The sequence below is a fragment of the Hevea brasiliensis genome, chromosome 6, assembly GCF_030052815.1.
Source record: "Hevea brasiliensis isolate MT/VB/25A 57/8 chromosome 6, ASM3005281v1, whole genome shotgun sequence".
NCBI classification, from domain to species: domain Eukaryota; kingdom Viridiplantae; phylum Streptophyta; class Magnoliopsida; order Malpighiales; family Euphorbiaceae; genus Hevea; species Hevea brasiliensis.
Window position 1 is genome coordinate 35,562,220 of NC_079498.1, and position 10,972 is coordinate 35,573,191.

The 10,972-nt window shown below is 36.4% G+C and overlaps 1 non-coding gene across 1 annotated transcript; it reads left to right on the forward strand.

Moving 5' to 3' along the window:
* The first annotated feature begins 6,780 nt into the window (after window positions 1-6,780).
* On the forward strand, window positions 6,781-6,887 carry LOC131181215 (small nucleolar RNA R71). The gene has a single exon (XR_009149843.1). It is a non-coding gene; the product is annotated as a small nucleolar RNA R71 (small nucleolar RNA).
* Window positions 6,888-10,972: the final 4,085 nt, after the last annotated feature.

Here is a 10,972-nt window from a genome sequence, read left to right on the forward strand (position 1 = left end):
TGTGCCCCGGTTTGAAAACACCTGCTGAGGGAGCTATTTGCTGCCAAAATTCATACCCATTATAATCCCTTCGGCTAGTAGGCATTTTGAGCAAACCATCAGTTGGAAAGTCAAATATGTGGTGAAAATCATCCATAGACAGCACCCTATCTTGACCAAGGCATCTAAAATTGATTGTCAAGTCATTATCCAAGTCATTCTTATGCTTACTAGTGGATAGGGAGGCCATAAATTCCTGCACTAGAATGGGGTAAACCAGTTCCTGCTTATGGGCAAATCGCACCCAACCTAAAGCATCCAACAGAGTCTGCATTTCATCATATATTTTCAAAGATTTAAGTGTAAACACATCTAAATACCGAGTTTGAACCATTTTTTGAGCTTCGACTCTTGTCATATTTCTTTTCATTTCGGCAGTAGGCAATACCCATTGTCTAGCAGTAGGCAAAGAGGAAGGAATTGCGAAGTTACCTTTAGATGTCCCTGGGCGTTTGACCACTGATTTTGGGATTCCACGGTGGACATCAGGTGCGGCAGAAATTGGAGGCGGGACTGGGCAGGGCTGTTCGGGTTTCTTCCTCTTGGCGCCGCTTATTGTTTTGTGTGGCTTAATGCTCTTCGCCTTTTTCTTCTTGTATGTAGTGATGGGGGCATCACCAGAAAGGGCTGTCGGTGAGTCAGCATTCATGGGTGGAGTGTTTTGGGGCTGCGGCGTAGGGTGTGAGGAATGGGGAGGGGAGTTTTCGAAGGAGAGTGGGGAATTGGGCATGGCGAAATGGAAGGGACTGAGCGAAAAAGAAGAAGAATGCGGAGAAGTAGAAGAGGAAAGAAGGAAAATGGTGGTCTAGATGGGGGGTTTTGGAGGTGACAGTGAAGACAAAGGTTACGGTGAAGAGGAGGGCTGTGTCGGGGCCGATACTGAGAGGAGGAAAGAGGGAATGGGGTTATCGGGTTATGGGCTTTGGGTTTGGCTTTTAGGCTTGGGCTATGGGTTATGGGTTATGGGTTTTGTTTTATTTATTTATTTATTTTTTTTATATCAAAATGGGTTAGTGGGCTTTTGGGCTTGGGCTTGGGGTAGCTGCTGGCCCATTCTGGTGAAGTGAGTTCTTATCCTGCAAAATAAACAAAAGACACAAGTTAGAACACAAGGATGGGGGTTGTGCCGGAAGTTGTGAAATAATCTGCCTAAATTTTGCCCAGTGAACATAAGCGATGACATAAGCAAAATCGGTTATGTCGCAGGTTGTGAAATAATCTGCCCAAAATGTGCCCAGTGAACACAAGCGACGACATAAGCAAAACCGGTTATGTCGCAGGTTGTGAAATAATCTGCCCAAAATGTGCCCAGTGAACACAAGCGACGACACAAGCAAAACCGGTTATGTCGCAGGTTGTGAAATCTGCTGCCCAAATTTGACCAAATTTCATAGCACCTAAAAAATTAAAACAAATTAGATTTCAAATGATTAAACCTTCATAACATGAATTCTAATTGTTCAACTTGTTATGTTCATCAAATACTCATAAAAAATAATTTTTCAAAGCACCAATTCACACATCCACATTCAAATAATTTTCCTTTTAAACCAAGATGTCAAAATTTGGAAAAACTTCCTCTTAAAATTAACCAAAAGGGCAATGAATCCAGCAAGAATCACCAGCAAATACTCATCAAAAGAAAGATGAAAATTATAAGTGAACAAATTTGAAACTAAAATTTAAAGCTAAAAATTTAAAGCTAGACTTAAAACAAAAAAAAAAATTTTATTCTCATTTGCTTGCAATGCATTGTATCCCATCTGCACAAGGAAATTAGAACAATGTTAAACTCTGAATAAGGAGTATAGAAAAACTTAAACAAATATATATATATGAAAGAAATAAAGAATCAATGAAAAATTGTGAGTTATGCACAAAAATGCTAAGTTTAGGTCTTTAGCTTGACCATACTCACTCAAGATTTTATGGAGAATGAGAGAGATAGCAGGTTGCTATCTTCTCAATTGGCTCACCAACTGAATAGTGCCTCAACCTTTGCCCATTTACCTTGAAATTACCCGATTTTTCACCAAAAATTTCCACAGCACCATGAGGGAAACCTTTTACAATTTTAAATGGACCGGACCACCTTGATTTTAATTTTCCTGGAAAAAATTTTAACCTTGAATTGAATAAGAGAACCAAATCTCCTTCTTTAAAGTCCTTTTTCTTGATATGCTTATTATGCCATTTTTTTGTTCTTTCTTTATAGATCCTAGCATTTTCATAAGCATCAAGTCTCAATTCTTCTAACTCATCAAGTTGCAAAAGTCTTTTGTGTCCAGCAGCTTGTAAATCAAAATTGATTGCTCTAATGGCCCAATAAGCTTTATGTTCTAACTCTACGGGCAAATGGCATGATTTCCCAAAAACTAACCTATAAAGTGTAGTTCCTATGGGGGTTTTAAAGGCTGTTCTATATGCCCAAAGAGTGTCATCTAATTTAAAGGACCAATCTTTTCTGGACTTGTTGACAGTTTTCTCCAAGATTTGCTTAAGCTCTCTATTTGTGATTTCTACTTGGCCATTTGTTTGAGGGTGATATGGTGTGGCAATCCTAAGCTTTACCCCATACTTTCTCATCAATTTTTCAAATTGGTAGTTGCAAAAATGGCTACCACCATCACTGATTATGGCACGTGGGGCACCAAATCTGGTCAAAACAAATTTTTTAGAAATTTCACCACAACTTTTGCATCATTGGTAGGTGTAGCAATAGCTTCTACCCATTTAGATACATAGTCCACCCCTACCAAGATATATTTATTCCCATAAGAAGATGGAAATGGCCCCATGAAATCAATTCCCCACACATCAAATAATTCAACTTCTAATATGGACTGTTGGGGCATCTCATCTCTCTTGGAAATATTGCCTACCCTTTGGCACCTATCACACTTGCTTACAAAGTCTCTCACATGTTTAAACATATTAGGCCAATAGAAACCTGATGTCAAGACTTTTTCAACAGTTTTTGAGACACTAAAATGACCACCATATTCAGAGGAATGACAATGGTAAATAACATCATTTATTTCTTCCTCTGGTATACATCTCCTAATTATTCCATCATTACATCTCCTAAACAAAAGAGGCTCTTCCCAAGAATAAAATTTAACATCATGGAAGAATCTTTTCTTTTGCTGCCAAGATAAATCAGGTGGCAAGACACCACAAGACAAAAAGTTCACAATATCAGCAAACCATGGAAGTGCAGATTTCAACGCATACAACTGCTCATTCATGAAAAACTCATCAATTGGCACAATTTCATCATCTTTATTTTCAGTTTTTATCCTAGAAAGGTGATCAGCCACCACATTCTCAACACCCTTTTTATCTCTTATTTCCAAATCAAATTCTTGAAGTAACAAAATCCATCTAATCAACCTAGATTTAGCTTCTTTCTTGCTCATTAAATACCTTATTGCTGCATGGTCAGTGAAAGCTATTACCTTTGAGTTGACCAAATAAGAACGAAATTTATTGAGTGCAAATACTACCGCAAGGAACTCCTTTTCAGTTGTAGCATAATTAACTTGAGCTTCATCGAGGGTTCGGCTTGCATAGTAAATGGCATAAGGCTTCCTATCTTTTCGCTGGCCAAGGACAGCTCCAACAGCAAACTCGCTTGCATCACACATGATTTCGAATAGCAAAGTCCAATCCGGGGATTGCATGATAGGAGCTGTTGTTAATGCCGTCTTCAACCTGCAAAAAGCAACCATACAATCTTGATTAAAATCAAATTTAACATCATGATTCAAAAGATTTGTTAAGGGTTTAGCAAGTTTAGAAAAATCCTGAATAAATCGCCGGTAAAACCCGGCATGTCCAAGAAAACTCCGCACTCCTTTGACAGTGGTTGGAGGGGGCATTTTTTCAATAATTTCTATTTTGGCTCTATCTACTTCTATTCCCCGGTTTGAGATCAAATGCCCTAAAACGATCCCCTCTTGGACCATAAAGTGGCATTTCTCCCAATTCAACACCAGATCATTATCAGCACATCTCTGCAAGATTTTAGACAAATTAGTCAAGCATGAATCAAAATTAGTTCCATATACTGAAAAGTCATCCATGAAGACCTCCATAATTTCTTTAATAAAATCAGAAAAAATGGCCATCATGCACCTTTGAAAGGTGCCAGGCGCATTACACAATCCGAATGGCATCCTTCGATAGGCAAAGGTGCCATAGGGACAGGTAAAGGTAGTTTTTTCTTGGTCATCAGGATGGATTGGAATTTGAAAGAAACCAAAATATCCATCTAAGTAACAAAAGAAAGAATGCTTGGCTAATCTCTCTAACATTTGATCCATAAAAGGAAGGGGAAAATGGTCTTTTCTTGTGGCATTGTTCAACTTCCTATAGTCTATGCACATTCTCCAACCTGTAACAGTTCTAGTGGGTATCAATTCATTATTCTCATTTTTAACAACTGTCACCCCACCTTTTTTTGGTACAACATGCACAGGACTAACCCACTCACTGTCAGAAATAGGGTAAATAATTCCAGCAGCTAGTAATTTTAGGATTTCCTTTTTCACAACATCCTTCATTGTAGGATTCAATCTTCTTTGGTGTTCAATGGAAGGTTTACTATTTGGCTCTAGGAAAATCCTATGCATACAGACTGTTGGACTAATTCCCTTTATATCATCAATTGCATAACCCAAACCTCTTCTATATTCTCTCAAATCTCAACAATTTTTCATTCTCAATATCAGTCAAAGATGCATTAATTATAACAGAATATGTTCCATTTGGTCCAAGAAAAGCATACCTGAGGTTGGAAGGAAGAGGTTTAAGATCTACCTTTGGGGCATCCTCTACCTTTAATGATGGTGGTTTGATCTCCAAATTTTGCACTCCTTCAAGTTGAAAATTTGTGGCTTCAGGATGTGGTGGAGAGCTCTCCAAGTGTTGTGCAAAAGCAGTTATATTGTGATTGTCATCATCAATGCTCCCACCATGGACTAAGCAATTTTCAAGAGGGTCTTGTGGATAACTTTTTCTGAAATGCTCTTGAACAATCCCATCAATAATGTCTACCCGCAAACAAGACTCAACTTCTTCATGTTTTCTTTTCATGGCAGGATTGATGTTGAATATCATTTGATCATCTCCCACTCTAAGTGTCAATTTCTCACCCTTTACATCAATTAATGCACCAGCTGTTGCCAAAAAGGGTCTTCCCAATAAGATAGGAACTTTTGTGTCTTCTTCCATATCTAAAATTACAAAGTCCACCGGAATGTAGAATTTCCCAACCTTGATAGGCACATTTTCTAGAATGTCTTCTGGATACTTAATTGAACGGTCAGCCAATGAAAGATACATGTTTGTGGGCTTCAGCTCTCCCATATTCAACTTCTCATATATTGAAAGAGGCATTAGGCTGACACTAGCTCCAAGGTCACATAAGGCATTTGCCACACAATTATCACCAATATGACAAGGAATGGAAAACACACCCGGATCTTTGAGTTTGGGAGGTAACTTCTTCTGAATTATAGCACTACATTGCTCTCCCAAGTTAATGGTGTCATAATCTTCTAGCCTTCTCTTGTTGGTAAGAATCTCCTTCAAAAACTTGGCATAACTTGGCATTTGGGATAGTGCCTCAGTGAATGGCACATTGATATACAATTTCTTTAGCACTTTAAGGAATTTGCCAAATTGTTTGTCTAGCTTATGCTTGATGAATCTTTGAGGGTAGGGAAGGGTGGGCTTGTAAGGCTCAGGTGGGATGTATGGTTTCTCTCCCTCATCTTGCTCACTTTTGCTATCTTCTTATTTTTCATCTTTCTTGCTCTCAACTGAATTTTCTTCTTTTGTGCTCTCTTTTTCTTCTCTCTTGTTTTCACTCTCTTGACCAACTTTCTTACCACTTTTCAAGGTCACAACCTTACATTGTTCATGAGGGTTTTGTGGTTGGCTAGGTAGTTTGCCATAGGATTTGGTTCCCGATGAGCTTGCTTGTTGAGCCAATTGAGTCTCCAACATACGATTGTGGACTTGTAATTGATTCATGGTTTGTCTCATGTGTTGCATTTCTTCCTCCAATTTGCTATTCATCTTGCTTTGTTCAGCAAAAAATTTCTCCATCATGCTTTCCAAGGTTGGCTTCGGTACATGAGGTGGAAGGGATTGTTGTGCTCTTGCTTGATATCCAGGTTGTGGCTGCCTTGTGGGCTGAAATTGAGGCTTATTCTGCTGCATATACTGCTGGTTATGAGCATAATTTGAGCTTTGGCCTTATTGAGCAAAAGTTGCTTGTGGTCTCCATGTTGAGTTGTTCACATTAGAGTAAGAATATCCCATAGGTTTCTGTTGATAACCTCTGCATAAGTAGCTTGTTCTTGCAAATAATCATCACCATAGGAAGAGTAATCAACTCCACAACTTTGGGTTCCATCTGTGAAGGCAACTTGTTGCATAGTTGTAGGAGTTGAGGTTGTTGCCTTTGTGCAAAAATCACTAAGAAGTTGAGTCAACTGATCAAATCTTGCATTCATGTAGCTAACTGAGTCAAGTTCATAAATCCCAGCCTTCTTTGGCTCAAGTGCTCTAGGATTTCCCCATAAATGGGTATTATGAGCAATATTCTCTAATAAATCATAGCATTCTTCACTTGTCATTCTCATGAAATCTCCTCCTGCTTGTGAATCAATTATGTTTCTTATGGCTGGAGTAACTCTGGTGTAGAAATTCTGAACAATCATCCATTTAGGTATTTCATGATGAGGACATTGCCTTTCAAGCTCCTTAAATCTCATCCAAGATTCATACAAAGTTTCATCATCCCTTGGCTTAAAAGCTACCATCAAATTCCTCAAATGAATAGTCTTCCCAGGTGGGAAAAATTGAGATAGAAAAGCTTGAGATAGCTGCTCCCAAGTAGCTATAGTAGCTTGTGGAAGTGAGTCATACCACTCTAATGCTGAATCCCAAAGAGAGAATGGAAATAAGGTGAGCCTACTCACTTCATCTGAAAATCCAGGCTGTCTTTATGTACCACATATCATCAAAAATTTCTTCAAATGAGAATGAGGATTTTCAAGTGGACTACCTCCAAATTGTGAATTTTGAACCATTTGAATGAGACCAGTCTTTAACTCAAATTGATTAGCTCCAATAATAGGTCTGTTATCTCTCACATCTGCACATCTAGGAAAAGCATAATCCAACATGGATCTTCTTTGAGGATCATTTTGATTAACAACTTCATTCTGTCTATTTTGCTCATTTCCTCCATTGTTTCCATCAATAGCTCTATTTTGATTCTCCATATTTTCAATTGTCTCCTCTTGCTCAAATCTTTGTTGTTCTTCTTTTTCTGCTTCCTTTCTTCTCTTGTATTCCTTTTTGTTGGCTCGGCAGAATTTTTCAATTTCAGGGTTGAACAACAATTCAGTATCACTTGTGCTTTTCGATCATCTCATAACAAGAAAAGTACCTGAAAAACACAAGGAACAGCAGTGAAAATAAAAGAAAATAAAAATTCTAATTAGCTTAAAACAATTAAAATCCAACTTAAAAACAAACAATTCCCCGGCAACGGCTCCAAAAACTTGATGTTGAGTCCGCAAGTGCACGGGCCACAGTAGTATAGTTTTAAAAAAATGATATCGATCCCACAGGAAATTGTGCTTAAATTGGAAATAAAAGAATAAGCTAATTAGAATGGCAAAATTTAAAGATATAAAATGAAATTTAAAATTTAAGATTGGTATTTGAGGAATTTAACCTAAATCAAACAATTAACTAAATTAATTAAACTAGATTACCAAAATTTAATTTGAGATTTCTAATATGAAATTTGGAGGATTTAAATCTAAATTCAATAAAAATTAAAGTGATTCTAGAGATTGGATTTTCCATATTGTTTGCATGTGGTTTATCTCTAATTTAGCCAAACACATGAGAATTCAATTTTTGAGGGAAATCAATTCTTAAATTTTTGAAACCTTTTTCAAGCATTTCAAAGTTGATTTTCATTAAATCAAACCCTGTTTTCACGGTATTTCAAACCTAACAAAAACCCAATTAAAGCTCTAATTGATTTTGGAAAGTCCCCTTAATTCTCTTAGCTTATCTCTAACACCAAGAAAACTAAGTTTATTGCAAGATTATCTATCCCTAATATTCACTTTTCAGTCCATCTATTAAGGATTAAAGCTTAACTTAATGAGGGCCCATTCATCAAGCAAGGCAACAAGCTCACAAGCAATAAATCAAAATGTAACAAACCTCATTTAAATGACTAAATAAGTTCAAAACCACAATACAAAGCAATATTTACAAACCCATCTCTAGAATCTCAAATAACTACTCACAAATCATAGTTTCAAGACAAACCCAAATGTATAAGTGAAGAAATAATGGAAATCTAAGTTAAGGAATAGAAAAACCCAGAAGAATGCTGCTGAAGCTGCTGCTGGAAAGTGCAGAAAATGGGTTCTGCAGCTGCTGGAAAATGGCTTCCCGTCCTTCCCTCTTTCTCTCTTTCTTTCTTGCCAAAAATGCCTCCCTTCCTTCTTTTTGGAAAGAAAATGATAAAGGAGACTTTATATGGGTTAGAGGTCTGCCCTAGAATGGGTAAAAAGGTGGAAGATTCTAGAGAAAGTGAGGTATAAAATCAGAGTAACGAAAATGCCACGTTAGCCATTTCCAGTAAAAACGAAATAAGCTGAATCGGTTGTGTCGCGGGTTGTGTCGCAGGTTGTGTAACCTACGGCCTGAATATCTGACGATCGACACAACCTGCGACATAAGCTAAATCGGTTGTGCTGCAGGTTGTGAAGCTCTCGGCCATTTTTTAACTCAACTTCAAAAATTTTTGCAACTCAACTCTAATTTCCTCCAAATGGCTACTTTGATCAAAATACACCAAATTTCTCCAAATTTAACCTACAAAACAAATAAATTCCAAAAATTAAACTAAGAAGTGTAAAAATTATAAAATTGACTAAATATATGTTAATATCTATAATAATAACTATGAACGAGGGTAAATTATGTCCCTGTTGTGCTGAAATAAAAACTTTTTGATCGTCAGATATTCAGATATTCAAAAAGGTTTCACAACTTTGATGTTGTGTCCGCAAGTGCACGGGTCACAGTAGTATAGTTTTAAAAAATGATATCGATCCCACAGGGAATTATGCTTAAATTGGAAATAAAAGGATAAGCTAATTAGAATGGCAAAATTTAAAGATATAAAATGAAATTTAAAATTTAAGATTGATATTTGAGGAATTTAAGCTAAATCAAACAATTAACTAAGTTAATTAAACTAGATTATCAAAATTTAATTTGAAATTTCTATTTATGAGATTGGGAGAAATTAAATCTAAATTCAATAAAAATTAAAGTGATTCTAGAGATTGGATTTTCAATATTGTTTGCATGTGGTTTATCCTTAATTTAGCCAAACATATGAGAATTGCAATTTTGAGGGAAATCAATTCTTAAATCTTTGAAACCTTTTTCAAGCATTTCAAAGTTGGTTTTCAGTAAATCAAACCCTGTTTTCACGGTATTTCAAACCTAACAAAAACCCAATTAAAGCTCTAATTGATTTTTGGAAAGTCCCCTTAATCCTCTTAGCTTATCTCTAACACCAAGAAAACTAAGTTTATTGCAAGATTATCTATCCCAAATATTCACTTTTCAGTCCATCTATTAAGGATTAAAGCTTAACTTAATGAGGGCCCATTCATCAAGCAAGGCAACAAGCTCACAAGCAATAAATCAAAATGTAACAAACCTCATTTAAATGGCTAAATCAGTTCAAAACCACAATACAAAGAAATATTTACAAACCCATCTCTAGAATCTCAAATAACTACTCACAAATCATAGTTTCAAGACAAACCCAAGTGTATAAATGAAGAAATAATGGAAATCTAAGTTAAGGAATAGAAAAACCCAGAAGAAAGCTGCTGAAGCTGCTGCTGGAAAGTGCAGAAATAGCCCCTGCTGCTGCTATAAAAATGCTTCACGTGCTCCTCTCTTTCTTGCCAAAAATGCCTCCCTTCCTCCTTATGGAAAGAAAATGATAAAGGAGGCTTTATATGGGTTAGGGGTCTGCCCTAGAATGGGTAAAAAGGTGGAAGATTCCAAAGAAAGTGAGGTATAAAATCAGAGTAACGAAAATGCCACGTCAGCCATTTCTAGTAAAAACGACATAAGCTGAATCGGTTGTGTCGCGGGTTGTGTCGCAGGTTGTGTCGATCGTCAGATATTCAGGCCGAAGGTTACATTGATTCTGGTAACTTCAAGGTAAATGGGCAAAGGTTGAGGCATTATTCAGTTGGTGAGCCAATTGAGAAGATAGCAACCTGCTATCTCTCTCATTCTCCATAAAATCTTGAGTGAGTAAGGTCAAGCTAAATACCTAAACTTAGCATTTTTGGGCATAACCCATAATTTTTCATTGATTCTTTACTTCTTTCACATATATTTGTTTAAAATTTTTTTTTTCTATACTCTTTATTCAGAGTTTGACATTGTTCTAATTTTCTTGTGCAGATGGGATACAATTCATTGCAAGCAAATGAGCATAAAAGAAATTTTTGTTTTAGTTCTAGCTTTAAATTTTAGCTTTAAATTTTAGTTTTAAATTTGTTCACTTATAATTTTCATCTTTCTATTGTTGAGTATTTGCTGGTGGATCTTGCTGGATTCATTGCCCTATTTGTTAATTTTAAGAGGAAGTTTTTCCAAATCTTGACATCTTAGTTTAAAAGGAAAATTATTTGAATGTGGATGTGTGAATTGGTGCTTTGAAAAATTATTTTGTATGAGTATTTGATGGACATAACAAGTTGAACAATTAGAATTCATGTTATGAAGGTCTAATCATTTGAAATCTAATTTGTTTTAATTTTTCAGGTACTATGAAATTTTGTCAAATTTGGGC